Raw genomic sequence first — 27,288 nt, 5'->3', positions numbered from 1 at the left:
AAACTAGGATTTTCAAGTTAGATTCATGATTGATCAAGTCACTCATGCACTTAGATCCCTTCAATGAAGTCCCATTTTTTTGGGGCCCTGCCTTCCTCTTCATCTTCATACCTAGCCACTCTAGGGGCTGGAGAGTTTGTAGATTTCTAAACATTTTCTACATATATAATCATACATCATCTCCTAATAGTTGAGATTTGTATTTCTTCCTTGTCAATATCCACATTATTTCTTTTGTCTTTCTGCACTGCCTTATTTTTAAGTTTAATACATAGTGAGCATACAGAAAATCCAAAAAAACATATACAATTTGATAAATTGTATAAATAAACATCTCTCTAACTCCCACCAATGGGAGCATGGCTAACATCTGAAAGCTCCATGTGCTCCTCTGGAACATAATGTCCTTCCTAATTTGAATAATAATGATACTATTGAATATTCTGAAATCTACTCCTTTTGCCTTTCCTTATCATTTTACTATCTAATTGTCCATCTCGAAACAATGTGTTTAATTTGTTGCCTATTTTTGAAATTTATATAAATGGAATCAAACAGTTGGTATTCTTTTATATCTGACTTCTTTCACTCAACATTATGAAGTTTTATTTATTTTTGGTATGCATATGTACATATGGAGGTCTAATTTTCTGAATGAATATATAACTGTTTACATATTGTAATATTGATGAAAATTAAGTATTTCTAGTTTTGAGTTATGACAGTCTTGCTATGAATGCCCTTGTTCATGTTTCCCAGCATATTTAGGTACACATAATGGGACTGCCAAATAACATATGTGTGTTTCAGCATCTTTCAGATAGTGTCAAGCTGCTTTCCAAAGTAGCTATGATCATTTATATTTCCACCATCAATTTATGAGAGTTCTTGTTCTATACCTTCACCAATATTTGATGTTTTCAACCTTAAAATTTTGGCAATCTGGTGGTAGTAGAGTGATATTTAGGTTCTTGTTTTTATATTACATTTTCAGTTCTTTTTTCACAATAAGTATGCATTTAATTTATTTAGCTGCAATATTGAAAGCAAGCACAGACTTCTATTTCCTAACATCCAAGGAAATGCTTCTCAGGTTTCACTTATAAGTATGAAGATTGGTCTAAGTTTTCTCTATGATATACTTTATTAAGTTAAAAAATTATCTCATCTTTCTAGTTTATAAATTTCCAGCATAACCAGATATTGAATTATAGCAATGCTATATCTGTATCTAATGAGATAATCATATGATTTTTCTTCTCTGTTAAGTTAATGTGGTGAATTACATTATTTCATATGTTAATGTAAAACCAGCCTTGTACCCTGATATGAATCTAACTTAATTGTGAGGTATTATTTTTTTAATAAATAAACAGATTGGTTTACTAGTATTTTATTTAGAACTTTAATATCTATGTTCATGACAGAGATTGTTCTATATTTTTTTTGTAAAAACCTTCTAGATTTTATAATCATGATTATACTGCCTTAAAAATATAAGATAAGGAATTCCTGATTTTTTTGTTCTGAAAAAATTTGTATAAAAATTGGAATTATTTATTCCGAAAATATTCAGTAGAATTTGATGGCAAGGCATGGGTGCCTCTGTCTGTGATTGTGTGTGTGTATGTGTCTGTGTGTGTCTGTGTATGTGAAGAACATTAAATCAAGATTTCTTTAAAAATATATGATTCTTAGGGACATCCTGGGTGGCTCAGCAGTTTAGCGCCGCCTGCAGCCCAGGGCGTGATTCTGGAGACCCGGGATGGAGTCCCATGTCAGGCTCTCTGCATGGAGCCTGCTTCTCCCTCTGCCTGTGTCTCTGTGTGTCTCTCTCTCTGTCTCTCTCATGAATAAATAAATACAATCTTTAAAAATATATATATGATTCTTATATTTATTTCTCACTGTGTTGGATGGAGATAAGTTGCATTTTGTTCGGAATGTTTCCATTTCAACTAGATATTAGTATTTATTAGAATTAACTTTTTCATAAGATTTTTCAAACTCTATTATCTGATTATATTTGTGTGATTAGTTGTATTATTTTACTTACTCTTTCTTTTCTTACATTTCTCTAGGTTTATCTTGCTACTCTTCTTCTACTTTTTTCATATATTTTAAATGTGTCTCTTGTGAACAACATAACAGTTTGAGTGTTGTGCTTTTGAATCTAGTTCAACAATCTTTGAATTTTATATAGAGCATTTAGGACATTTACATTTTGTCTAATTACTAGTATATTTGAGTTTCAATCTACCATCTTACTATTTGACTGCTATAGATAATGATTGCTCTATGTTCATTTTTCTCTCTTTTCTTACATTGATTTAGCATAATTGATTACTGCATCAGAGTTCAATTACAGAAACAATACCATTAGGAAAAATGATGATATAGAGAAATAAAGACATATATAAAGGGATTCAGCAACATGTATTTGACCTTGCACAATTATGGGAATTGGTTAAGCAGTCTCTACGAGGCTGTCATTTTCACATCTGATGGTACAGCTTGTAATCCATAGAGTAGGCTGTTGGGAAAGAAATCTGGAGGTAAAGTAGAGGAGAGCAAGAACAAGCTGGAACTTGTGAGAGTTCTTGTTGTCTTTCCCCTTGATGATAGGGGGCCTGCAGAAGCCAAAGAGCTTCCTCATGTTACTAAATGCACACTCCCCTGACTCAGGAGTTGTAAAAGCTGAAGGAAGATTTAAAGATGAGCAATTTCAGGCTTGCCAATTGACTCAAATCAATGGAGGATGGCCCACAGGTAAGAAAAAATATGTGTGAGCTACAGAAAAGTTGCTGCTTCACTTCTACCTTCCAAATATCTCAAAAGAATTTCTCTTGTAGACTACCCTAACCAGAAATCTACAGGATAGGAATGGGAAATGTAGGTTAGTTTAGCCAATTTGACATATTGCAAAGCAACCACAACTGGTTTATACTATTCCATGTTTTCTATAGTTTGGAAGTTATACACACTTTGGTTTCTGTACTTTTACTGTGTGTGTTCAAATGTAAATTTCTTTTTAATATCCAGTTTGACATCCATTGGGCTTATTGATCAGTTTTAGAAAATTGTCAGTACCATCTTATGTTACTTTTTCCTATTTTTTTCCTCCACTCCTCTGGAATTCTAGCAAATGTGTGAATTTCAGACACTCTTATTCTATCCTTTATATTGATTATTCCCTCAACTACATTTCTTTTTTTCCAATTCTTCTTGTTTCCTCCTGAATTTCTTCTGAGCTATCTTCCTATTCATAATTTTATCTTCAATTGTATCTCATCTGCCATAAAGTTCATCTGTTAGTTTTTAATATCAGTTATTATAATTTTTAGTTATATCATTTCTAATTGGATCCTTTTCAAATCTGAAAAAAATATATTTTGTGTTTCCAATGCTTTTCAGAAACTTTTTGCATTTAGATTTTATTTCTAAGAATATAATGAACATAGGGCTATTATATTCTGTTTTGGATGATCTCCATGTTTCTGCTCTTATGAGTTTATTTCTGTTGGTGATTATGTCTGCTGATTTGGTTTGTATTTAATTGCCTCATGTGCCTCATAAACTTTAATTGCTTGCTGGATACTTTATTTGGTAGATTCTTTCTAGAAATAATTTGAGATCTAGAGTTTCATTATCTTGTGTCAGAAATGGTTTTATTTTATTTATTTTTTTAATATTTCTTCCAAGTTCCTGAGAATCTAACACTCCAAACCCAGGGCATCAGAATTTTCTGTGATACCTAGATGATTTGGATACTATTCCTATTCCTGCTGTATAGTGTAGCTTTTTAGGGTCCTTGCCTAAAATAGGGAGCATCTAAAATAAGGTTTCACCTTTGAAGACTGAAATTTGACCTTTTCTCTTTAGTTCAAGGAGTTTGCCTTAAAGTTCTCCATGTCTCTTAACAACTTTCTTAGAATTGGGAGATGAAGAGGGGAAGGGAACAAGTGATTCTCTGAGAGCTTTGCTTCTGGTGACCAAAGGAATTTGACTGCTGTCCCTTAGTTATCTCTCATAGAGCCCCAGCTCTGACCTGCTTTAGGAAAATGTCCTTGGGTAGAAACAGCTCTGGTTTAATTCAGTGGCTATTATCGAACACTTTATCATAGTCTGGCAATATCTCACTATAACAGATTTTTGACTAGTTCTTTTAGTTACCACTACTGGAAGGATTAGTCCAAACCATTTGGTTAGCTATTTCTGGGAAGTAGAAGTCTTTTGGGCAGCTTTTATTTCACTACCTTGAAGTCTGCACTATTCTGTAGGGTCTTTGAAAATATTTAATCAGCATGTAAATTTTCCATCTACCTTAGAGTATTTTTGAATCTCAGATTAGGGCCTGAGACAGATTTCTCAAATTCTCTTTTAAGTATTAAATTTTAAAAAATTATAATAAAAATTCATTGTTTAAGTGTTTAAAATTACTCACTTTTTCTAGAATAATAATAATGTACTGATAACATTTATTTAGTGCTTACTTTGTGCCACATACTCTTCTTGGTAATCTATACCTATAAAAGCCAGAGTTTTGGGGGGTTTGTTTTGTTTTTGTTTTTGTTTGTTTTATTTTGTTTTTAAGAACTAAAGTCTAAATAATTTTTCCAGGTCATGTGGTTAGTAAGTGGTGGAACCTAGTTACAGATATCAACAATCTGACTCCAGATTTCCTTCTGTAAACCATTCCACCAAAAATTCCTTGGGTGTAATGACAGTGGTATGTCATTTACCACCTATCTCTACTATCTAACATAATGACTTATACACAGTAAGTGTTCAATAGATATGTGTTGGAAGGCTGCATGAATCAATTCAGCAATTTTTGTATTTATTATAAACGTGATAATTTATATAAAAATAAAAAGAAAGATCACATCAGATTAGATTGTCAAAAAAAATCAAAAAAAAAAGATTAGATTGTCAAAGAATACTTTACAAAGCACTTAGGTTCTTGAAGATGAATTTTTGAATACTAATTATTGTTTGAATAGGAAAATACAAATAAAGCAAACAAAAGCAAAGAGGCAAAAAAGAACACATCCCAAGACATATTTTAAATGTTTAGATGGAGTAAACTACTGGGGAGTCATAATATTTATCTGAATATCAATAGTAATTAACATTTTGAACAATGATTCTAGACTAGTAGTATATATATCATTATTTCACTAATATTATAAAGTTTATATCATTTATTCTCATTTTACAGAGAAGAAAGTTGAGGTTCCAAGAGAAATAATTACCATACAACTGGTAAGTGGAAAGAATTGTAAGTAAAGAATGAGTAGTAGAAGAAATTGGGACAGGGAAATTAAGATCCAGAATTCATATTTTCTGTGCCTGCATAAGGCATTTGAATTTGATTCAGGGGGCAAAGAAGATCAAATAAATTCTACTTATTGGAGAAAAATAACCAAAGTTTGTGTGTGTGGAAGAGAAGTCTCATGGTGGTAGGCATGAAACAATTTTTATCTACACTAAATTTGAAATGAGTTTCCTTATACTCTTTCTGATTAGGCTAACATTTATCTATTTGTGGCTGTCGTTCCATCTGTTTTTCTGTTTCTGATGTTGCAACACATGTATAAATATACTCTGTGTCAGGCACTGGGTTGGTTCCCAGAACACAACAAAGAATTTTAAACAGAATGTGCAAACAAATAATTTACATACAATATGGTGCATGGTATTCATTTAAGAAGTAGATATAGAATGTCTGAGAGAGTATTCTTCGAAGGTTATACCTAAGATAAATGATTGATACAAAGAGTCTAGCCTAGTAACCTTGGGAAGGTAGACCTATTCCAGGTAAAAAGACAGCATAGGGACAGGAATGGAAATATAGAACATTCTGTTTACAGGAAACTAATACTTAAAGTTGAAGCCAGAATAGATGTCCAGAGCTGGACATAAAAGGTCTTGTACACCATGAAAATAAGCTTTATTTCTATTCTATAAGATTTCTAGAACTATTCAAAGACTATACCCAAGCCCTGACATGGATAGCTATCAATGTATTGGTAACTGACTTGAAATTTGTTCTTAGCGGGTTCTTTTTTTTTTTTTTTTTTCTTCAGTGGGTTCTTATTAAGAACTTTCTACCTGCTCCATGTGTGGCCACTCCACTTGCATTAACCACACAGGTTTTCAATTTTAGAATCCATATATTTTTAAATTTAGAATTGCTTCTCCCTCCACAGACGCTGCTCAGAGATTATGTCATTTAATCCAAAGTGAATGTGATTATAGAAGGAGCCATAATAGGATAAATCACTCCAAGATATGACACCTTACTGAAGATTGAAAAGTATTGAAGGAGAAAATCCTGGTATATACATAAAACAATTAAAAAACGGTATGAAAAATTACAAAGAATGAATTTTGGGTTAGTAATGTAGCTGTAAAGAAAGTTATTATCCTGAAATGCTTTATTTGTGCCAGATATTTTCAAGTGTAGAATAACGAAGGTATAGTCAGTAAAGCAAGTAGCTTCAGAGTTAACCTCCCAATAAAGGTTCCTATGGGATTCTGATAAAATTCATAAGAAATTATCATCAGAGGGGGGGAGCAGCAATAGCTGCAGATGTACAAGGGCATCCCGTAAACTGAAAATGTCTCCAGGATCTCCCCTCCATGGGTTGTTATTGTATGCCCACAGCTGACCTCATGAGCAGGAACTGGATAGAAAGAAGAGGATACAAAGATAATAAAAAGCTGGTCATGGAGTAAGTACATTCTTGCTTGAACACAATTTCTACTTTAATGAATGTGGAACATAACATGTGTATGTGTCTATTTGAGTAAAGTCATTTTCTAGACAATAATTCCATTGTCATCTGTCTTCCCCTCCCACTTGTTTATATCATTCTCCCCCTAAAATATACATTCAAGCTAAAACTTTATGAAACACTAACTTTTATGTTTTTAATCCACTCATACATAATGTGTCAGATATCTCCTTCAGGAAAAATTAGCCTTTACAGTTAGAGTACAAATTTTATTCACCTTTGTATCTTCTTTTTTTTTTTTAAGGATTTTATTTATTTATTCATGATAGACACAGAAAGAGAGAGAGAGACACACACACACAGGCAGAGGGAGGCTCCATACAGGGAGCCTGACATGGGACTCGATCCCGCGTCTCCAGGATCACACCCGGGGCTGCAGGCGGCGCTAAACCGCTGAGCCCCCCGGGCTGCCCCCTTTGTATCTTCTTGAACTCAAAGAAGCTTTCTAAGAACTTTGGACATAGATACTATCAAGAAAAGATGGTTTCTTTATAACAGCATAGATAATAAAAATTCTAGTTGAGTTTGGATTTGACACCATAATTTTATCTACTACATTTCCTTTACATTAATTCTATACATCATCAGGAAAACGGGGCTCAAATGAGGAAAACAAAGAAGGAAAAGCTCCACAGATTTTAAAGGTTAGAAATCTCAGTTACTAATTAAACTTAAAGAATAAATTCAAGAACAATCAAAATCTTATGTAAAAACAATAGCAAGTTTAAAAATGTTATCCCTATTCAGCCATAGAACTTCAAGGCCAATTCAATACGTATAAGTAAAAAAGTTTTATTCCATATGCTACTGGAAAAGTGAACTGAGGGCTTCTCACACTAAGGATACATTCCCAGTTGATTTGTCTTAACTACTGTCAGTAGTTTCTGACTTTTTGGAGTTCTTTCTCTTTGCTTCACGAATTGTATAAGACCTGTGTTGAAAATAAGCAGCCCAACTCAATATAGTGCCATGGAAAATAGCCATCTGCATTGACGCTGCATGGCTAAAACTGTCTTTAGTGTCTACTACTCAAGCATTTCTGCTTCTTCTTTTTGCACCCAACCAACTCCCATTAACTGTAAAGGTAGTAGAAGGTACCATGATGTCCCACCATCAGATGTGCTTTCAGTGTAACCAGTCCAACAGAGTGGAGTTGGACCAAAATTCAGTGTACATGGATCAACTTACTAGAAGTACAAGTCATTGTAAAATAAAACCCAACAAAATAGGAAGATGATCAAATCAAAACAGAAATACTGGGAGCATTTGACACCACCAATTATAATGTATTCCTCCCTGGCCATTTAAAGAAAACAATCAAAGGTAACAGAACCTAAAAAGGAAGTCTTACTACCTGTAAGTGTTTTGGCTGATTCACAGATGTAACAAAAGGCTCAGGGTATAACTTCAAAAGATAAAATAGGTTATAACTGCAAAATCTAACACAAAACAGACTGGATTTAGTCCCTAGAGAGATTGAAGTGGAAGAAAGTCACAATGTAAACCATAAATGAAGAATGTGGGAAATTGTCACCATCAATTTCAGTGGCTTTGGAAGGCATTTGGCAGCCTGTGCAGGAAGACCAAGTAATACCCAATGATGGATTTAGCCCTGTTGTCACTGCTGAGCTGATGGATACAAATCACTTGCCTTTTAAACTGCAAGTTGTGGAAATAGGATGCATTGAGCTGTAAGGGGATCAAATGGATGAAAGTCAAATACCAGCAGATCAGAAGGTAGTCTGGATCAATTTTTTTAAATTGGTTACAGTAAAGAAAATTAATATTTTCACTGAATTCTAAGAACTTAATTTTTTTTAACCCAATAGTTTCATAATAGTGGTGGAAGGGAAGGTGATGTGGTTGATGTTTTAGATAAAGGACATTCCTAGCATCACTTCTAATCATACCAGAGGAGTGGACCTGTTCCACCTCTGTATAAATCTCCAGGTGGAGGACATGGCATGAGACCTAGGAGCTGAAACCATTTACCAGTCATGTGACCCTGAGACAGTCACTTAATCTCTCTGAAGCTTGTTTTCTTTATAAGGAATGTAGAGATTTTTTAAAAAGTTTTCTATTTCACAAGGTTTTCTGAGGACTAAAAGAATTAACTTCTGTGGAAATGCATTGAAGTACCTATCTTTAAGGATAGCTGTTTAAGAACAATCAACTAATTCTCTTCCCTTCCAAAATTTCTTTGAAAGATCCAAAATTAAAATTATATTTAAACACTTTATCAGTACGAGAAAATGGAGAAGATATTTGTCATTAAGACAAAATTTTGAAAGGTTTCTTTTAAGATACACTAAAGGTAAGACCAAGTTACAAAAAGCAATAACCAGCTGACAAATCAGCAGAAGTGAAGGATGTGAGAAGGTACCCACATAGGTAATAAATGAACAGGATTTCCAACGGAGCCCTGGGAACTACTAATCTAAAACTGGCATGACTCAAGAGAGGAGAAGAGTCCCTTGGGGATACTTGAAAGACTAGCAAATTGAACAAATTTAAGAATTTCAGAAACTATTTTAGTATCCAGATACATACACCAGGCTATGACCCTCATCACCATTCTTCCAACTGATGTGCCCTAATCACAGGTAAACCATGAAATTTACTACTGCAGACTCATAAAACAGCCATGTCAGTTTGAAATGACACCTCTCCCCTTAAATCGTGGGGGAATAAGGAAAAAGAAAATAAAAACAGCCTCTCTGATGACTTTTTCTATTCTTCCTTTAAACAAAAGAATTTTTCATGGATATAGGCATCCCAGCTTTCCATCTGGAGATAGTGAGTGAGGAAAGCCCATAGGTCAGCTGGTAGAAAGAAAATTAACTGAACAACAATTTAAATATGAATACATATATACAAACTTTGCAACAAAGTAAATTTTCCTGACAAAAGAAAAGTGCTTTCCTGGTAGCTAACATCCTAATTCCCACTTTCAAGCACTAGAGATAATACATAAAAATAATACAATAAAAAAAGACATAAATCCTCACTCTCGTATCCTCATATTCTAAAACAGGCTATTTTCTTTTTACTTGAAACTTCCTCTCCCATTTTCTATTGCCAAGGAAAGAAGGGCTATCTCTAGAAAAATAAAATTATTGAATTCATAAAAAAATAAACCAAAGACAAGGAAATAAATGTTTTCAGATAAAAAATAAGGTTAAATAAATTTAAAAATTAAGTTGAGGCAGTAAGAACAGATTAGATACTACAGCAAAATGAGTATTTGATTTAGAAACAGGAGTCATCAAACTTGTCTATAAAGAATAATATGATAAGTATTTTAGGCTGTGAATTCCAGATATAGCCTGTGTTGCTGCTGCCTATTATTATTATTATTATTATCATCATCATCATCATTATTTTTAAGCTACTCTTTAAAAATATAAAAACCATTTTTAGCTCATGGGCCCTATAAAAACAGGCTATGTACCATATTTCACCAATTCCTGATTTTGAAGATCAACTTATTACTTTAACAACCTGTTGGAAATATGCTAAGATGAAGACAACTTTAGTGGACAACAGATTTAGGAAATTTCCCAAGAGCGAGAGGACAAACAGAAGAAAGGCAAAACCAAAATTAGATAAGTAACAAAGAGCATTTTTCTAAGTTGAAGGCTCAGAATGATGGATAAAAAATTAAAGAGCTCTATTTGTGAATGTTTTTTTGTGCAGAGTGTTAACTCCAAGAAAATTTTTTTAATCCTTCAGGCATTCAGGCAGAGAAAAAAAATGTTTGCATACAAAATAAAAATAAATTTTTTTTTCACATGAGACTTCTTTTCCATTTTATTAATTACCAGAGGACAGCAGAGTAATGTCTACAGTTTGACCAGTTGGGAGTCTGGCCAAATCATGTCACTCAGGTGCCAGAGCAACAGAAAGAGTTTCCAAGGTCCAGTGACCCAGTAGTACACCAGCTATTTATCACTCCTGAATAAAAATGTCCAGAAATGTACTTTAGAAAAATACATTTTAAAAAAAAGTAGTTCAAGAGAAAAAGTAAGGCATCAAATCTGGTGACAACAACTTCTAAGAAGACTCAGAGAAATGTAATTTAGGGGGAAAAAATATATTCTTGGAAATAGAAAAAACAATAGGAATAAGTAAAAAAAATAAAATAGAAAAAAATAGAAAAACAAGTTAAAAGACTAGGAATGGAAAGGTAAAAATTTAGGAAAGACTTTAGATTCATAGTCCAGACTCTAGGGAGTACAGCTCAAATACAAAACATTTTTATAAAATTTAGAGGATATTGGATCTCTAGCTTCTGAGTGTAACCAGAGCACTGGCTCTAACCATTTCCTCTGTACCTCTAGACACACCATGCTATGACTTTTCTAGTTATTCTTTAATGCGCCTGTAGTTGTAACATTTCTGCTGGAAATATCTCAGAAATATTCCCCAGCTGGTAGGGACCTGCTTCAGCAGAGACACATACTCCCCAACTTCATTCATTACCATCTTAAGAGATAGAGTGAGCCAGGCACTTTCTAGTGCCAGGGATAAAGAGGGAATAAAATAGACACAAATCCTTTCCCTCATGGCACTTAGAGTCTACATGCCAGAGAAAGAAAGGCTACATGAAAAGCTATCCCACAACAAGTTTTAATGTTTTCTTTTTCTTTTTTTCTCTTTGCTTGCCTAACTTTGCTGCTTAAAATGAGAGTGAGGTCTGTAAGCAACCCTACTTTTCTGCTGAGGACTAGAAGTGACTATGCAAAGAAACAAGGTGTGGGGAGGTATGGAGTTAGGACACCTCTCTGAACCCTGACTTCCTCATGAGGACAAGCTTCAAGTTTCTTGTCTGTGTAATAAAAATCACAACAGGATTTGCCCTAAAAAGTTGTAGTGAGGATTAAATAGTATAAGTGATGAAAACGATGGGGGATGGTGCCAGCCCTATAAATGTAGTGCCCAGTAGTCCCTACACTCACGTTTAATCATTATAGCCAATCCCGAATAAATAACATACCTTTTAAAGTATAGCTGTAATAATACTAATAGTGATGGTTGTTCACTGAACCTTTATTTCCTCATTTTTAAAACAGACATATTAAAAGTACCCTCACACATACATACACACAAAGTTGTGAAGATATAAAGATGAAAGGAAAGATCACATACAAAGTACTACAGGCCACTCCAAATTTGAACTCGGGTAATTCTGACTGTAATGCTACGGTTCTGCTTGTGCTACCTCCTTAGGAAAAACCTCTGAATCTCCATTCCTTCATATAACCCTGGTCAACTTAACTCCCTTGGGACAACACAAAGGCTTTGAGGACATTGAACTGAGTGTCACTTACCCGGCACTTTCCTTATGACAAAAGGCTTGTATAAAAAGAAAAACGCAGTTTAGAAAATGGTATTATGACATTATTGAACATAGAAATAAAGCAGACTGAGCACTCAGGAAGAACACACTGCCCTCAGAGAAGAGCTTACTATGTCACTCTCAGAGAAAAGCAATCCTTATGAAAAGGGCAAGACCAATAATCTAAGAGGAACCTCACTCACACTTGATAGAATGTTGAGCTACTAGCTCAAGGGCAGAGAGAAAGCAAGGGTCAGATGAACAGGGTCATGAAGATGAGGGATGCCATCGGAAGGGTGACTGGCCATAAAATCTGCTTCTATTTTAATACTAATTGCAGCAACAGTAAGCACTTATAAAATGCTTACTCTGTGAGAGGCACTGTGCTGATAGCTTGACATGCTTTATTACATTCAGTTCTCACATTAATAAAGTAAATTCTATTGTTATTCTGGTTCTCTAGATGATGAGAGTGAAACTCAGCAAGGTTAGAAAATTTGCTCAAGATGCAAAACTAGTAAGTGGAGTTGCTAAGACCTGGATAATAAATTCTGGTGAAATAAGTTACTAAATTGAATTAAACAAAATTAATCAATTTCGTATTCAATTAACATGACCATTCTTTAAGGAAGAAAGTATATTATGCCACTGATTTTAATACAAATAATTTATCAATTTAATTATTCACTTAATAATCATGCATGAATGAATTTAGCCCATGTTTTCAAGAGGCCCGTTAAATACAAAGCACTTTGCTTGACATTGTAGTAAATTGAGTTGTATAATCCCCAAAACGTATAGGTTACAACAAAAGATGCTCCTAGCAATCCCAGAAACTGCAGTATCTACACCAAAAGTGAACATTGGCCATCACAGCAGAATCTAGAAACGCTTGGTGTAACCCAAAGCTGATTATACATCCTAACACTGCCTCAACCCCCTCTCACAAAAGAAAACATCCTCCTGCTTTCTCTCAAATTTTACAGAGCACTATTAAGAAATGTTTTCTATCTTTAGTGCCATGATACCCGAGAAAACACTGAGATCTTTAAGAAAATGTTGCTACCTGCATCCTAGAGAGTGTTTTTGCAAGATGTAAAGATTAAGAGATGGAAAGAAAACTGAATTGGGATTGGGCAATGCAATCCCAATCAGATATCACCCAACCCCATGCACAGCTCCAGTACTGGAATGATTTCTTAGAGTTATCTTGAATTGAGTCAAGAGAATCAAGTCATTACTGCTCCATGGATACAAGTTGCTCTTGGAAGGAGCTTCGGGGACACAGTCTCCTTCCTCACCCAATCTTCCAAAGGAAATCCTCAAAGAGGGATAATAACTAATGGCACATCTTTGAGTAGCTCTCAGGAGCTAGTGGAATAAAACATACAATTCCTAAAGGAGGAAAAAGGCAGTGCACTAGAACAACCACAGCAGTTCGCACTTTGAGCCCTTTGTATACATTTCTTTATATATGTTTTGGAAGCAGCTCCTTTAGGATTTCAGTGGGACTTTCTTCCTGGGAGAATTGTAAAGAGGATAGTGGGATAAACTTCAGCCTCTGTCACTGTAGTTGGACTTGGGGCCACAACTAATATCATGTCTTCCTCCTATCTGACTTCGTTTATTGTCAACATGTCATGTCATCCCAACATGTCAACATTTTTTCCCATATATAAAATGGTCTTTATTGTTATGAAAATATGTCTTAGGAATAATTTATTGCTCTGGCAGGTTAAATTCTGCTCTACTAGTTCTATGTTCACCAAGAAAGAATAATTCCAGTTTACCTGTTAAAGATCAAGATGTATGTTCCATCTCCTTTTCAAGGAAATACCAGTGTCCTATATGGCTTTAATTTTCCATTTTCACTAATTCTTATATTCTAAGAACATAAAACCATTGTTGCTTTTTATGTTTGCTTAACTTATCATTATCATAATAGGTCATTTTATTATCCAACGCTAATGTGGTTAAGTAAGCAAAACAAAGAAGGAAAAATAAACAGAGATTTCAATGGACCCTCTTTAAAGACTTGCTTTAAAAATGAATATATATAATTTTGACCTAATAACTTCTATGAGTTAATGCATGACTGCATCTTAGTTTATGGCATGGTTAAGAATGAACATTAATATATGCAAGCTGCAGATTTGTAGATCTCCAATAACCACTGCTTGCAATATGAAATGGTAGTTCTTATTTCATTTAAGATGACAATATGAAAAAATAAGATGACAATATGAAATTCTTTTTAAAATAATAGACTCTATAGTTCATAGATATCCTTAATTTTGAGATTTAAGTAAATTAACTCTTAAACAATAGGCTCTATGGCTTTTTTAGTTTTTATTCTCAAGGCTTTTAATAACCAGATTGAGAAACTTAAGTAATTAGCTAGTTTGCTTCCAGCATCCATCATCCCTAGCAATAACCATCCACTAAAAGCATCCCTTCCCCATTCTTTTTTCCCTCAAGCCCCCTCATGATTTTCTCCATGAAAATACTCCAATAGGTTTAGGTAAACCAGAGGAACCAATCCCCTTGGCCAAAGTGATCATTTCTGAGTGAGTACTAATCTGGTAGAGCCAATGAGATACGCAGGCATGTTTTCTGGAGCTTCCAGAAATCTCTCACTCTCAATCTCATTATTTATCTATCTCTATCTCTATCTCTATCTATCTCTATCTCTATCTCTATCTCTATCTCTATCTCTATCTCTATCTCTATCTCCCTTTATCTTCTGTGTCTGGGATTTGGAAGAGGTAAGACTCGGCCCAACTGCATCCATCTTGTGACATTGAATGGAACCAAACTAAAAATGCCAGCAACTCAAACTCAGAGACAATAGACTCAGAATCTGTTTCTAATAACTTTATTTATGCATCTGAACTAAGGCATGTCGGAAGCTTGTCCTAATCTCAGACTGTCAGTTATGTGACCCAGTAAATGCCCCTTTTCTGTTTGGGCCAACTCAGATTGTCTGGCCAGTACCAAATAAGTACTAACTGAAACCATTGATCCAATGAGCAATTGTTGTAGAATTAGCTCTTCACTACAAATAGGCTAATAGGAAATTCCAAATACCATGTTATTCCTTTTCTTCTTCTGGAATGTTTATGTATCACCAGTATACATACTTTCTTCACCAGGAATGAAGTGAATAAAAATATGTACAAAGTAAGTTAAATGGAGAGTGACTAAGAAAAATATAATAAATCTTCAAAAGTGAAATTATCTTGTTAAACTTACCAAAATCCAGGTTCTGGTTCTCAGTCTTGTGTTTCTAAAAAATGAAATAAAATAAAATGTATCAGTATACCCCAGTATAACCCCCAGTCTGTCAATGAGCACCATCATTAAACAAAATCACACTAGGCTAATATATGAAATCTAATACCAATTTTATAATGAATAACTCTATTCATCTAATTTCCAGATGGTCACATTTTCTGTTCAGAGCATCTCTTAATGTTCAGAAAAAACATTAAAACAATTGTAATGCCAAAATCGTACTCATATATATATATATATATATACATATATATATATTTTTTTTTTGTAAACTTGGAAATGAAACCAAGAGAGGGTATAATCTTCAGTGGCCCTCAACCAAAAATAACAACTCCTCCTGAAAGTATTTAAATTTAACAGTGATTGGTAGTGTTTGTGGGAGTATTATTGGGGCTTAGTGACCAGAGGTAGGATGCTGCTCCCTTTGGAAATACTTAGATCAGTCCTGACCAAAATGCCAATAAATACTGAATCTCTAGTAAGGCATGTCAGGATGTACAAATCCCAGGATTAGTATCCTTTTCTTTTCCCTTTATAAAGTTCTGATCCAAGAGACAATGACAATCTATAGCAATTTACCCCTAACATACATCTTGTGGTCCTTGAATACCATTTCACACTAACAGAAACTAAGAGAAATGGCTGATTCTATGTCTGGTACAGGAAATATACAATGAATATTTTATGCCAGAAACCTATCAAAGACTAATAAACCCATGCCAAAGAGACAAAGAAGGGGGCTTTCACTGGCCTAGCATAGCATAAATAAGTCATACACAAAAAAATTACTACAATGGATTGCAACACATCAAATATATAATAACCTATGAGTTCACGATGATTTTTCGAAACTAAAAGTCACTATTTACCACAATGGACAATTCAATGGACAAATTCAGTATTCTGCAGATTAAGAAATAAAGAAAAATACTAAATACCTTTTTGTTTCCTCTAAAACTTTATTTCAGGGTAATCAAATATTTGATAAGAGAGGGTTCTTTCCTATAGAATGCGTGATAAAACTACAGGAGAAATGATAGACTTAGAAAGCCACCATTTTGCAATCCCAATTTTATTAATAATGGATGTAAGCAATATTCATCAATGGATTAAAAAATCTAATGGTGCAATAGGAAGTAATCAATACTACCTATGTAGATTCTGTCCAAAACTACTGAAGTTGCACTAAATCAAGCCTTAAAAAGAACAAACAGCAAAAAAACTATCATTAAAAAAAAAAAAAAAGGTAGAGAGCCATTTAAAAAAATCTCTCAGGAAAAGATGAGCAGCCAAGTTCATAATATGGGACATTCTACAAGACAAATGACCCAGTTTCTGTAAAATAAAATAAATTAATAATAATAATAATTTAAAAATCAGAAATATGGAGAGAAAATAAGGGACGGGGCTATTATTGAATGAAAGAGACTTAAAAGGCATAACAATCAAATACGATGTGATGCACTTGTTTGCGCCTTGATCTGAACAAACCACTTGTTAGTAGATAATTTTGAGACAATTAGGGAAATATGAATATGGCTAGCATATTAAATGGTGTTAAGAAATGGCAGAAAGATAGAGTAGTAGGGTATGTTCTGGTTTTAAGAAACACTTTCTCAGGTATAATAATGTCATAATGGGTACATAAAAATTTCATTGTCAATTAGTGAAGTATACTGAATGAGTTAAGAGGGAAATAGCTCTTAGGTTGCAACCTCAGGAGCTGCCTGGGTGAAATCTAAAACTGGCCTCCCTACCCAGAGTGCAAGGAGAGTCTGCAGGAAGAGGTAGACCACTCCACAATGGTAGATGACACGTTTAATAAACAAGGGAACTTACAAATGAGGCCTACTTTGAGTGGCCACAAGATGAGTAGATATCTGCACCTGTCAGAATCTTAAAAGTTACATAGAGGACTTAACTTGGTTCAACCATATATTTAGTCCAAATAGTCTCAACAACACCTTACTCTTTCCAGGCTGCATCCTTGAAGAAGCCCCCACTGTGAGAACAATCTGCAGAGCATACATTCCAAGGGCAGGGGACAGAGTAGGGAGCAGAGTAGGGAGCATCTGATTGCCTAGGTCCCGCTGGTGGGTCACCTGGCATCACATTCTCTTGACTGTTCTCTAATAGTAACATGATGGCTAGTATGCTTTAAGACGCTCCAGAAAAAATAGAAATGTGTATAAGGGGAATAGAAGATATAAAACTTACAAAATGTTGATCGTTATTGAAGTTGGTTTATTATATTACCTTCTAAACTTTTATATATGCCATTTTCTACAAAATGATTTTTAAAAGAAGATAGTACTAGGGACATATAGCCAAAGTTGTTTCTCTGAGTCCCATTTTGATAAATAATTTCACTGATAGGTTTATACCAGGTAAATCTAAAGGCAGTCTTCACAATGGCTTAACTCTTTCAGTTGCTCAGGCTATGAATACAAATACCAGCCTTGACTCCTTTTTTTCTTTCATGTCCCACATTGACTCCATCAGCAAATCTTCCTCACTCTGTCTTTGATACATATCCTAAACCTGACTCATCATCATTTGCACTGCTTCTGCCTTTTTCCCAAATTACTACCATGTCTCCTCTGAATTACTACAAAAGCCTCCTAACTGGTATGCTGGCTTCTGTCTTTTTGCTTTTTTGGTTTATTCTCAGTAGGGCATACAGACAGGTCCTGTTAAAAGCTGGGTCATATTAATCCTTTGTTCACCCCCTTTACCTCTGGCATTTCATCTATCTCACTCAGATTGAAAGAATATGTTCTTAATGCAGCCTGCGGGGTTCTATGTGACATGGACCACTACTCTTCCCTGTTAATTTCCTCTTTGCTCACTCCATTCCAGCCAGAGTGGCCTCCTCGTCATCTCTTGAGCATACCAGAGTGTTCTAGTCTCAGGGCCTTTACCTTTGCTTTTCCCTCCACCAGCCGTATGCTCTTCCCATACACTGGTAGGCTTCTTTCCTTAGTTCTTTTATGTCTTTGTTCAATTGTCATTTTCTCAGAATTCCTTTTTTAAAATTCTCTAGCCTTCCCTATTCTTTATCAATATCTTGCTTTTTTCATATCTCATAAACATCTAACATATATACATTGAACTTACTTATACTGTTTATTTCTGTGTCTTCCATTTCCCATGAGGGATTTATGACTCTTCTATTCACTACTAGATCCTTAGCACTCAGAACAGTGCCTGGTTCATGGTAAGAATTTAATAATTATTTGTTAAATAAACAAATTTGTTGAATAACATTTGCTGAATAAATTTGTGGGATAAATTAAGCTACTATTCCAATAGTGTTGCCCATGGCTCATTAATGCTCTCAAGTGCATTATCTTGAGTAGTCTTAACCATCAGGGAGCAAACCTACTTCTTGCATTATTTACTTATTCTTTCAAAATATTGAGCTCTTTCTTTGCATTAGGAACTAAACCAGCAATTCATAAGATAAATATGTTATTCACTCTCCTATAAATATCTCCCAGTTTTTAGGAAAGGAGGAGCACTTCACTGTTATCCTATGATTAGGTATATAGGTATTCAATCAGTTATTCTGGACCCTATGGCAAACCTTCATAAAAAGTTTGCAAATTGTGTATGCTACTAAAGAGTTACAGAGGTAGGTACCGTTAAATAAGGATACTCTCTGGAATCGGCAACCCTAGTGGTAGTGAGAGGCTGGTAGAAGTCCCAAAGACAATTACCTCTGATTATTAGATTCCTCATCTGGAGCTCAGCCCAAGGGGAATGGGGTATGACAGTATTGCCTGGTCTTCTCAAGTTGCAAGCACTCCTAGCCATATCTGGCTTTCACCATGAACTCTGATATTCAAGTATGGAGCCAAAGAGTATCTCTGCCATTCTGAAAAAAAAAAAGGCAGCGTTACTGATAGAGGTACTCAAGGAGAACCACACAGAATAGCAGTCCAAACTATATATAGGCCATTGGAAGAGATGGGTACAATTCCTTGGATACAATTCCATGCAATAGTCAATAATTGAAGTCTTTATTCTGGTACTTCTATTATTTGTGTCTTTTTAGTGATATCCAGGCTAACATAGGGTGATGGCTCTAACAATGTATACATGTTCCACAAATCAGAGCTCCATAATTATTTTAAAAATCTACATCCAAGATCCCTTTTTATTATCACAGAAAATTTCAACAAGAACCCTGCCTATATTCTTTAAGCCTAATTTCCAATTATTAATTTTTATAATAATGGTTTTAAATTTTTTATCACCTATTTAAAAGTTTCTTGTTGGTAATGACTATCAAATTTTGGAGACATCATCATTTTAACATCTTTTAAAAAGTCTTAATCAGAAATTGCTGTGGCCATTTCAAGTATAAAAATCTGTTAAAATTACAGTTATGTTCACTGAAGCAAGCTCAGGTTTCTCATTTGAAATGTCAAGGTTTTACTTGGATGTATTTTTCCAGTTAAATATCAAGTATTATTCTTAATACTTTGCTTTAAAAAGAGATGTAATTATTTTATCACCACATCTTGTATAGCTACTCCCAAATTTACTCTGATTTACCCCCAGGAAATATTATTATTTTTCTACATGTGTTTTGAAATGGAAAAAGGTTGATAAGTACTTCACTTGGGAAACTTGTATGCCATGGGTGAAACCATTGGCCTCTAATGTGCACATTTGCAGACAGCCAAGATTTCCCAATGGCATTTCAAACCTCTTTCTCTCATGACTTGATTCTTGTGCAGATGATGACAAGTACTGGTGACAGCAGTAGCCTCCCTGTGCTATCATTCAATTCCTTTAGTTCCTTAGAATGAGATCAATAAAACTTCACTCTTTTGAAGGAAAAATTATACCACTGTCTTGAAGTGTCAGTAAAGACAGTATGTGAGTTCAGTAAGAGGATGTGTTGATGGTACAGATTTTCAATCCAAGTTAGAAAGACTGCTTTAGGGTCAAAGAAGTGAGACAGAATTATTCCAATCCATACCAGAATGTCATTTGCCACATTTATTATAGTATAAAAGCTTAAGCAATAGAAAGAGAGTTATGCTTGAAATTACCATTGCCATCTTTGATATCTTGAATATCTTTTAGGCTCACTTACCTTTTTTCTAAAGAATTTACAACATTAACACCTAAGAACTATCCTTATTAGTAGTGACTATCAAAAAAATGTATAATCAAAGCTGCATTGTCTCAGCAAGATGAGATAACTATGCAACTTGCTGACTACATAGTACAGCTGTTTTCCCATTTATGCATGTTTCTCTTTTATTCAGAAATAGAAGAACTTTATGTAATCATAGGGGAGGCTTTATCTTCTGCATATCCATCATCACTGTGACTTATTCAAAGAAGGGATCTGTGAATGGCATAAAAGATATTTCTCTAATGATTAATACAAATTTTAACACTAAGAAAATAATAATTATATTTAGAAAAAAGAAGAATCATAAAAAATGCTGCTGATGATCGATGTGGAAAGTGGAGGCCAAGACTCTGTTCCCATTGCCTTTGTAGCCCCCATAATGCAAAGCAGGTGCTTAACTCCTAAGAAAAATCTAATAAGTCTTTATTGGTTTGAATGAATAAAGAAAAAAAATTAAAAAATTTTGTCTTTAGGGCAGCCCCGGTGGCACAGCAGTTTAGCGCCGCCTGCAGCCCCAGGTGTGATCCTGGAGACCTGGGATCGAGTCCTGTATCAGGCTCCCTGCATGGAGCCTGCTTCTCCCTCTGCCTGTGTCTCTGCCTCTGTGTGTGTGTGTGTGTGTGTGTGTGTGTGTGTGTGTCTCATGAATAAATAAATAAAATCTTTTAAAAAATTTGTCTTTAATATTCATAGTGATCATCACTAATACAGTAAGAAGAGTACAAGGTTTTATTGATATGCAGTCTTTGGTCAGGGATGAGGAACAGTTGTGAATAGTGGGTATGCTGTAACCCCAATATATGGTAGAGCCTTAGCTAAAAGTTTGTTCTCCCAGACCTGTATTCCCGAAAAAAAGCTACATGTGGTATAGTTCATTTTTAAAAAATTCTTTCTTGCTGCAAAAATTCTTAATAAGTTGAGTTTATAGAATGCGTAGCAGACTGTTGAGTGCTTCAGTCAGAAAGGTAAAACACCATAGATTGTAAACCAATATATTTGTAAAGATTCTGACACTAGCTAGCTCTATTGTGTCTGAATAGAGTAATGCATTGTTAAATGCCTCATACACTCTCATTTGATCCTCAGAGTGCTTTTACACAAGAGGTCCTATTTGTAACCCCATCTTACAGATGAGGAAAATGAGGCTTAGCATCTGAACCCAAGTGTGTCTGACTCAAAATGCCACACTCTAACCCCTTTGCTTGTTGTCTCTTGATAAATGCACATTAAAGCGCCTACATTTTACACATTATATCTAGAAAAGCTTTTCTACTATGACAGCTGTTTACACTTTTTTCAACCTTTTTGGGGAAAAGGTATAATAATTTTTGCTGTTTTACAGGCTTGTGTTAATTATTTGTTAAATTGCAACATTAATTTTTACTTTAAGGAAACCATTGTGTTAATACTTAGAGTCAATTTAAAGTAGGTGAGAATTTGGGTATTTTAATATATACTTGAATTATTAAATACTGATCATGGCGATTGTAACCACTGTGAGATAAGAGGATACCCGTGGCCAGAAAGGTCAAGAATGAGTTTTCCAGGTCATTGGTTCTGCCCAGAACTGCTCTGGTGAATCACATTCCACACAGCCTCTCAGTGCTGAGCTAGCATCTATGCAGATCAAAGCCGTGGCCAGAATGGCTAATTCATGCGCTAAACCCAAATGTCAAGATTTGTTAAACACATGTCCTTTTATAAAAACTACCTAACTTAACTCACTGGGAGAAATGTGGTAGAACAAATTATTTGTCTAGATTCAGATTTAGATGTTTTAATTTACTGTTATGAGGAGCAGTCATGCAATTAAAGCAATGGCACAGGAATAGCCTACCTGGGGGAAAAGTGAGAGTCTGTGGCTGAAAATCTTCAGGGAAAGACATGTGAAGAAATTAGTGAGATTGATGAAGTGTTTCGTGGTATATGATACAGAGGTTCATAATGGATTGTCCCTCCAGTCTTCCCTAACCACATTGAATATGAATGCATTATTGAATGAATAAATCAGCAGCTTAATGATATAAAGGTTTTCAATGTATCAACCCAGCTGTTCATTCTTAATCCCTCTGCTCTATTTCCCCACCTTTTATTTTCTTCTCCTCACTCCTAATGAGGAATGTCTTATGACTGCAGAAGTACAATAACCCCCATGCTACTACCATCATACACTTCTTTTTTCTTAGGGTGGAATACTAGATAAGAAGCCTCACAGATCCAAAAGCTAAAACCTATTCTCTTTGTCTCTTTTCTCACCTCCAATTCTTCTCAACCAACTCCAAAAGAGCACCTACTTGACTTCTCACAATGACTTGCATTTATTAAGCAACATCATTCTTCATATTTTTTATAGTTTCATAAAAATTAGTAGTGTTTGGACAGTCATGGCATGACAAAGCAGGAATTCTGCTACCTTCCCTCTCAGGTCTTATTCACATAAGGAAAGGAGAGAAAATGACACAATTAACTAAAAGGATGTTTATGAAAGCCCCAGTGCAACTTATATACACTACAACATGTTACCTGGGCTAATGTAAGACTTTCATATAAGGTTCATGCAGTCATCACTCCTTGCCCTCCATGTCCTTTCACAATCAGTGGTTTTTATGTATTTTGCTTAGACAGAGCTAACATGATTATATTTGAATTGTTCAGAGACAAAGAAACTCGTGTTTAGCTACTATCTTTGATTTTCCTAGTACCTAGAAACTCATTGACAAAACTTAAATTCTGTACCCCTCAATTAACCTAAATCCTTATACAGGCATGTCTGAATGAACAGGAAAGACAGGCAAGGTCATAGCATAAAAGAAAATAAGGCACCCAGATAAAATCATTACAAGTAGCAAATGAGTTTAGGAAGACAGGACTTCACAGGAGTGCCTGAGCATTAGGAAGAACAAGTTGATGTTGGATGTGAAGCTGCATATATAAACCTATCCCTCATCTTTGTTATTACCTAGGCCAGCTGTGAGGTAAAAGTGGAGGGATGATAAAACTAGGGGCTCCAGCTCCTCTGTTATGGGATCTTCTTATGAATAGAGTGGTGAGAAGCTAAGCTCTGAGAAAGGATATGATCAGAAACTTCCAAAGAAGTTCTAGCATTATGCAAGCACATCAGGTCCAACCCTACAGAGGCCAAAGAATTATATCCAGTCCTTATACATCCATTACAAGCCAAGGCTTTATGGGGACTGGCAAATATTCTCAAGCCAACCATTCCCTCTTGGCCCACACATTTCTAACTTTCCATTCTTTCTTTGATTTTGGCCCCTGTCAGTTTCCCTTATGCTTTTGTGAGCACAGCTATGCATTTAAGATGCTTGTTACATTTTATACTGCATTTCTACCTCTTTCTTAATGAAAGAATTTTCACCTCCCAATCTCAAAATTCCTGGAAATTTAAGTGTCTTCATCTTTTCTTCATCTTTCATCTTTTCACTCTTTCTAAAATAGATATGTATAAGGCTTCTGTTTAAAACAATGAAATCACTGAAATTTGGTGAAATTTCTGTTATTTTGATATATTTTTGCCTGATACTATTCTCTGATAACCATAGCAAGCCTCTTCTGAACTTTGGAGTCTATGGATGTTATTCCCTTCATTTAGTAGCAATATATGGGTACCCACTGATTAATAAATTAATCAATTTCTACTTTTTGTAGGTTTCAGTGGAGTTACTTAACCAATCTCTTATTTTATTAAAAAATTTATCTATTTCATTTTGTTCATCCACTTGCTTTCTCATCCCATCTTTAAGAGGATAAAATGAAGTGACCTGTGTGGTTATATTTGAAATTCTTTTATGAATATGATCTGGAGACATGTGGTAGAAAGCAAGTAGCGTATTGAAGACGTTGTAAACATAAGGATGTAGGGTACAAAAATGCTGGATGGATTATTGTTAATATTAGCCTAGCACTGAGTCAATTTCCCAAATTCCTGTTGTATCTTGATAGAGTTTCTCCAGGCATGTAAACTATTCCCTGGGTGCAAACTAAACACTTTCAAAGCTGTATTCACTTTCTTAGGCTTCTGTGGAAGTAAATTCATTATATTGGACATTCCCCCTGGACTGAAAGACTGGATGTAGTTTCTTTTAAGTGCTCCTTAAGTAAAGGAAAGATGACTTTTAAAAAGTATATTTATTTGTCAACTATTCTGAATCCATTTACAGAAAGAATAAGCACAGGGCTCCTTTGTCTGCTGAATATCCCACTCTGGCTCCAGATTTCTAACCTACAGCCATATCTCTCAGGAAGATAAGCCTGGGTAAGAAATTTTAAAAAGAATTTGATGATATGGAGCATGATGATATTTGGCTATCTCTATTCTTCTTTTCCTGTGTAAAATATCAATAATGGAATGATGCAAGAACAGAGCACTGGGAAGTTGGAAAATAGGGACACAGACAAGTTATGAGGAAGTTAGAAAAATACAGAGAAATAAGACCTTTGTGGGCTTCTGGATTGATTGCAAACTAACCAATGAATAGGTAGGTCTAGCAAACATATTAAACCTAGATTAGGAAAATAAATATAAAACCATCTCCTAATTACAAATATTTCTCTTTTGCAGACATAAAGAAGAGAAAGGAAAAAAATCACACAAGACCCTGAAAAGGAAGCAAAGACAGTAATACAGAGGGTGGTAGGGGTATCTGGGTGGCTCGGTTGATTAAGCATCTGACTTTGGCTCAGGTCATGGTCTCAGGGTCCTGGGATTGAGCCCTACATTGGGCTCCATGCTCAGTGTGGAGCCTACTGAGGATTCTCTCTCTCCCCCAATCCTTTTGCCCCTCCCTCTGCTCTCAATCAATCAATCAATCAATAAAATCTTTAAAATAAAATAAAACTACTGGGAATCCAGCCTTATACCAAACTTTCTTTCAAAGTACCTTTTGAAGACCTGCAATGGGGAGATGATGAAGGTAGTACCAGAAATTTAGATTCTAAGATTGGGCATGGGACAAAATTTAGAAGATTTGCTACAAACTTTAGTAGACATATAAATACTCAAAAAAAAAAAAAAAAAGAATGAGGGCATGGGGGACAGGGTGTGAATATTTACATAGGATTGCCTCCTGAGCTAAATAAATTCTATGCCTCAGAAATAAATGGGTCTTGGAGAGTTAAGACAATGTTCAGAATTTAACCAATAGAAGCATCTTACAATATAATCATCTACACTCAGCCAGGAAGTCTACTCACAGGACTCTCTAAGGGCACATTTAAAAAGGTCGGGATGCCTGGGTGGCTCAGCGTTTGAGCAACTGCCTTTGGCTCCCGGGGTGATCCTGGAGTCCTGGGATCAAGTCCCACATCGGGTTCCCTGCATGGAGCCTGCTTCTCCTTCTGCCTGTGTCTCTGCCTCTCTCTCTCTCTCCTTCTCTCTCTCTGTCATGAATAAATAAATAGAATCTTTAAAAATAAATAAATAAATAAATAAATAAATAGAAAGGCTTTATACACACATATATTGATCAGAGGGTTATCTATAATTGTGAAATTGAAGTGTCCAACCATAGGCAGATAGTTAAATGAATGGGATATTTTGAAGATCTGAAAATGAGATTTATACATCCAGATAATAACACAGAAAAGTGTTGTGACATTTAAAATGTAGGCTGTAATATACAGATATTTTAAAATTAATATTGCAGGGGAAAAATGTTTAATGGAAAAATCACGAAAAAAGTCAAAATTCTTGCATTTGAGTGAGAGGAAATATGTTGACCTCATCATCCTCATGCCCTTCCTCCTCTGCTTTTTCATCTTCTATTTTATAATTTTCAAGTTTTATTTAATAAACTTGTATATTTTAAATGATTTTTTTAAATAATACAAAGAATTAGAAGCCCGTCTGAGGTTATTTATACAGGGAATAGACAGTCTAAGATGATAGTTCTCGACTTAAGCATCCATCAGAGTTATCTAAAGTTCATGATGCTAGAGATCTGGGACAGGACCAGAAATTTTGCATTTCTCACATGTTCCCAGAGGATTCTAATATTGCTGATCCAAGAACCAAACTTGGAACAACTGCTATAAGAGAAATGCTTTCATTCCTCATGATTTGCAAGATTTTACCCATTTATCCAAACATTTCACCAAAAGGCTCTATTCATGTGGTAGAGTGCAGTGAAATTGACTCTATAACAGTGTGACTCAATATTTTGCCCTTGGCTTTTATCCAAAGTTAAAGTAAATATGACACTTTTCTTTTTCTTGGAAAGGGCAGTTGAGGACATTATCTTAATATGTTCCAAGTTGCCTTCTAAAAGGCTCATATTGAAAAGCTTTCGTAGAACAAAGAAGGATAAGAATTTAGAAGTAAATTTTTAGCTTTTTTAATTTATTCATGAGAGACACAGAGAAAGAGAGGTAGAGACACAGGCAGAGGGAGAAGCAGGCTCCATCAGAGAGCCTGACATGGGACTCGATCCCAGGTCTCCAGGATCACACCCTGGGCTGAAGGCAGTGCTAAACCGCTGAGCTACCTGGGCTGCCCGAGGGATAAGAATTTAATCATATTTTGTTAAATACCTTTCTTTATTAAACAATAAATGATTAGTGTTAAATGATTTTTAACTATGCATTTATATCTGCTTTATTTCTGGATTTAGTATGGTTTCCATAAATATAGTACACAAGACAGAAAAAAAAGTTGCAAATAGATAAGGAAATCAAGACAAACAATTCAC

General features: G+C 34.9%; 1 long non-coding RNA gene across 1 annotated transcript; it reads left to right on the top strand.

The window, feature by feature from the left end:
- The first annotated feature begins 6,224 nt into the window (after nucleotides 1–6,224).
- Nucleotides 6,225–25,397, top strand: LOC140600705 (uncharacterized). Its single transcript, XR_012003868.1, has 3 exons — nucleotides 6,225–6,367; nucleotides 24,763–24,857; nucleotides 25,164–25,397. It is a non-coding gene; the product is annotated as an uncharacterized lncRNA (long non-coding RNA).
- The last annotated feature ends 1,891 nt before the right edge of the window (nucleotides 25,398–27,288 follow it).

The sequence above is a fragment of the Canis lupus genome, chromosome 12 (genome assembly GCF_048164855.1).
Source record: "Canis lupus baileyi chromosome 12, mCanLup2.hap1, whole genome shotgun sequence".
In the NCBI taxonomy this organism is placed as follows: domain Eukaryota; kingdom Metazoa; phylum Chordata; class Mammalia; order Carnivora; family Canidae; genus Canis; species Canis lupus.
The sequence above is the reverse complement of the archived record's forward strand: the minus strand, read 5'-3'. Positions and strand labels throughout refer to the sequence as shown.